General features: G+C 40.0%; 1 protein-coding gene across 1 annotated transcript in view; it reads left to right on the forward strand.

Annotated features, from left to right (window-relative positions):
- Positions 1 to 116: 116 nt before the first annotated feature.
- LOC143286130 (uncharacterized) overlaps positions 117 to 5,000 on the forward strand; it is a 32,185-nt gene continuing 27,301 nt past the window's right edge. Inside the window, exon 1 of the mRNA XM_076593726.1 lies at positions 117 to 254. The gene's annotated coding sequence lies outside the window, so the exon portion shown is untranslated. The remainder of the gene's footprint in view (positions 255 to 5,000) is intronic.

Consider the following 5,000-nt stretch of genomic DNA (forward strand, 5'->3'; position numbering starts at 1 on the left):
TTCCGTGAGCAAAGACTTTGAAACGGCAGCCACAGCAGTGTAGCGTCCTCACCCCCTTCCCCCCTCCGCCCCCCCTCGCCCCCACCGCCGCCCCCAATCCGACGACCAAAGCCATGTTGTCGGGACCACTGACATTGACAGCGACGAATGTGTAGGCGTAGATATATATATATATAACCGTGTACAGAACTATACAGCGCCATAGCTTGCCTGAATCCGAACCGACGCTGACTGTATTGTTCTTATTGCAAAAGGTACGTAGCACTTTTTCTGATGTTTATAAAGGTTTGTTTGTTTGTTTGTTTTTTTGTTTTATTTACTTTTTTTTTTTCAAATGCATGATCGCGAATCACATTTGAATTGAAAGCTGTGTTGGTGTTGCTGTCGTTGTTGTTTTTTGGTAATAGCTTGACATATTCTATGTTGTTTTTAACATAGTCAAGACCAAAAAAAGTTGTTTTTATGGATGAACAAACACAAACAAAAAATAATATTAAAAAAAAGCAGATAACACATGAAGCAGAAGTACGTAATTAGACAGTAATGATTTACAAAAGTAACAGTCACTATATTTCATATCATTTACATTTGCGTATGCTAAGCAGATAACACATGAAGCAGAAGTACGTAATTAGACAGTAATAATTTACAAAAGTAACAGTCACTATATTTCATATCATTTACAATTGCTTATGCTTGATTAGTTTTTAACAATAATAATTACAACCACAACAACAATACTCCTCCTCCTCCTCCTCCTACTACTACCACTACTAATGATAACAATAATAATGATGATGATGATAATGATAATGATGGTGATGATGATGATAATAATAATGATGATGATGATGATGATGATAATTGCGCCGAATCTTGTGCAGAGACAAATTAAAGCGCATTTTTTCATGTTCTTCCTAAACTTGTCTGACAGGTGGAATAGTTCACATTCCACATAATTATAACGAAAGAGGTTGTAACGAATATGCTTTAAACTATCTTTGAGGCGAATTAAGTTACGTTTTACATTTTCTTTTTCATCAAAACAGACACTGTAGTGGAAAAAAAAAAAAAAATATATATATATAGAGAGAGAGAGAGAATGAATGAATCTTTATTTTCCAACGGTGAAGATATTAGCACTTTGGCCGACTTACACATCTGCCGTTGTTCTAAGAGACACACAAACATGTACGCATATAAATGGGAGAGAGAGAGAGAGAGAGAGAGAGAGAGAGAGAGAGAGAGAGAGAGAGAGAGAGATGAACTCAGAACTTGGAACTTTTTTTTTTTTAATCCAAGGATTAAGATTTTAGGCCTGGCCCATTCTTCCAAACTGTCCTTGCTAATCTACATCAATTACAATAACACATATATATTTAATAGAAAGGGGAGAGAGAAAGAAGAAGAAAAAAATCAACAGAAAGAAGTCCTGCAGAATGTATGTGATAAAGAACACACACACACACACACACACACACACACACACACACACACACACACACACACACATTGACAGATGGATAAGAGAGAAAGAGAGAGAGAGAGAGAGAGAGAGAGAGAGGGGGAGAGAAATATGTCATCAGTATCGGCAACCTTATGACCAAAGCCACATTGTTGTTATCATCAAATCCACGTAGACAGTTGTAATTGATACTAAAATTACTACTACCATCACCAATATCACTTATTCTACAGCTATTGTGTCAACATATATATATATATATATATATATATATATATATATATATATATATAGAGAGAGAGAGAGAGAGAGAGAGAGAGAGAGAGAGAGAGAGAGAGAGAGAAAACACCCTCGACACAAATTACTTTTTAATGCTATAAATACAGGTTAAGTTAACTCTCTCCATACGAACGGCGAAAGAGACGACGTTAACAGCGTTTCACCCCAGTTACCATCATCAAAATATTGCAAGCGGAAGTCTCTTATTCTGAAGAGGTGAATGTTGACAAAGAATACCACAGTTCTGACGACGGAAGCTAAAGTTTGGGTCATTCAGACACCCACTGGACATCCGAGGGGTCTGTGTAGAGGAGAAGAGAGGACTGGCCGTACTGAGTGAGTTAAATTAAAGTTATAGGCCCCCACAGCCTTTCACGGCCATCGGGGCAGTGAATTCATACCCACCGTGTCTAGAGCTCGGCACAGAAAGGCGGGGCCCAGACCTCTCCTTCCGTGCGGTTCAAACCTTCCTCGACCTGAGTGAGGCACCCATCCACACCTGGGTGGGCAGCGAGAGAAATGGGAGGAAGGTGCCTTCCCCCCCCCCCCCCAAAGGACACAACATAAGGCCGTAACGGGGGGCTCGAACCTTGACCACAGTGGTTCAGTGGTCCAACGCCTTTCCGATTCTGCCACGGGGCTAATGCAGGGCTTCTCGTTGTTAATCATGTTGACTTTTTAATAATACATTTAAAATGCATGTCTAGTTTTCCTGGGCATGGTAAGGTGGGCTGGCTTGTATATTATGGAAGAGGAATGTATTGTGGTTCTTCGTGCTGCTTCTTTGTTTTTACCGTCATATATATATATATATATATATATATATATATATATATATATATATATATATATATATATATATATATATATATATCACAGATTGAAATAAGCTTACAGTTGGGCCAACAGCAAAGTGAGAGCTGTATGATCAATGGTTTCTCCATTGCAGTGGGAAGTCATTTACAACTTAGTCTTTTGTGAAGGACTATGACTCTCAAACTTGGGAGGCAAGATTGCACTGGCTCTCAGTGTTGCAGCCTTGGGGGGCTAGTTGGCCTTTGGGAATCATCCCAGCGCCGACTGTCCTGAAACCCTCTTGGCCGAGGGAGTGGGGATGTAACTTTAGGCAAGACATTCTCATCAAATTCTAGCCTAGACAGTTGGGGCCGCAGCTGCCTCCTCTGTGATTCTGATGGTCATAGTCGGACACGACGGACTATCATATCATCTCTCTCTCCCCCCCCCTCTCTCTCTCTCTCTATATATATATATATATATATATGTATATATGTATATATATATATATATATATATATATATATATATATATATATATATATATGATAGTCAGTCGTGTCCGACTATGACCATCAGAACAGCAGAGGAGGCAACTGCTGTTCCGACTATTTGGGCTAGAATTTGATTATAGTGGAGAGTGTCTTGCCCAAGTTACATCCCCACTCTCTCGGCCAAGAGGGTTTTAGGACAGTCAGCGTTGGGATGGGCCTCCTAGTTTGAGAGTCATAGTCCTTCACAAAAGACTATGCTGTAAATGGTTTCCCATTGACTGGAGAAACCATTGATAATGCAGCTCTCACTTTGCTGTTGGCCCAAATATAAACTGTAAACTCTCTCTCTCTCTCTCTCTCTCTCTATATATATATATATATATATATATTGTGATGCTTACTCTACCGATTCAGCTAGCACACAGGTAAATGAAAGGTACATTGGATCAAACCCAGACACTTCTTCAAAAAAAAAAAAGGAAGCACCGGGCCTGTCCTTATACCCATCATTTGACATGTGCACACAGCAGCAAAGACAGAAGAAATGTGCAAACACAAATTAGCTTTTATTCAAGACTGGCATAGCCTCTTTAATCCTGAATAATCCCAAAAACCCAGACACTGCCTCAAAAAAAAGAAGCGCCGGGCCTGTCCTTATACCAATCATTTGACATGTGCACACAGCAGCAAAGACAGAAGAAATGTGCAAACACAAATTAGCTTTTATTCAAGACTGGCATAGCCTCTTTAATCCTGAATAATCCCAAAAACCCAGACACTTCCTCAAAAAAAAGAAGCGCCGGGCCTGTCCTTATACCAATCATTTGACATGTGCACACAGCAGCAAAGACAGAAGAAATGTGCAAACACAAATTAGCTTTTATTCAAGACTGGCATAGCCTCTTTAATCCTGAATAATCCCAAAAACCCAGACACTTCCTCAAAAAAAAGAAGCGCCGGGCCTGTCCTTATACCAATCATTTGACATGTGCACACAGCAGCAAAGACAGAAGAAATGTGCAAACACAAATTAGCTTTTATTCAAGACTGGCATAGCCTCTTTAATCCTGAATAATCCTGGATATATATATATATATATATATATATATATATATATTAATGATTCCGTATATGATCTATCGATCAGTAACACTTCCACCCTTCGCCACATCCCGCTCTTCTACATCTTCACCATCTTCGAACCAACCCACCACCCGGCCAACCGGTCACCCACGTTGCATAAATCATGTATACAGTCAGTGCAGGGATGCACACCCGCCACTACGTGCACACAGGACGACGTGACCTGGTGATTCATGTCCTAAGATCGATCATTGATTGATTTCTGTGGCCCACTCTGCCAAGTTTGACTGGGGGAAAATCAGTCTGAGCGTCTTGTCATTCTGATGAGACAACTGATAAACCGAGGGTCCCACGCACCTGACACACTGAAAAAAAACAAAAAACAAAAAAACAAACAACAACAACAAAAAAAAAAAACGTAAGGGGCGAATCCTTACCACATACATTGTCGCCATGTATTGTTTGCCTTTCGTCCATCTTGTTTTTTTGGGTGTGTTTTTGTTTGTTTGTTTGTTTGTTTGTTTGTTTTTCCCATAATTATGTCCCCCGTGGGGAATTTTTGAAACAAATCTTGACTTGCAACGAAAGAGTTGCCTTGCCCCGTGGCATAATTCTGTAGAAAAAAGTCCACTCTTGATAGATACACCAAATATATGATTGTGCATGCGTTCAAAGTCTGGCTAAGCGCGTTGGAATAGGCTGCTGGTCAGACATCTGTCTAGCAGATGTGGTGTAGCTTGTATGACTTTGTGTGTGCAAAAAGGCAGTGGTGATGCTTCTATGAGAAACTGAAACTGAAACTGAAACTGAAACGCCGCAGTGATTACTGGTTGTGTTTTCTGGCTGTGCTCAGTTGGTATCCGGTCTTACGCTTTGATTCATGT

The sequence above is a fragment of the Babylonia areolata genome, chromosome 9 (assembly GCF_041734735.1).
Source record: "Babylonia areolata isolate BAREFJ2019XMU chromosome 9, ASM4173473v1, whole genome shotgun sequence".
Taxonomy (NCBI): domain Eukaryota; kingdom Metazoa; phylum Mollusca; class Gastropoda; order Neogastropoda; family Buccinidae; genus Babylonia; species Babylonia areolata.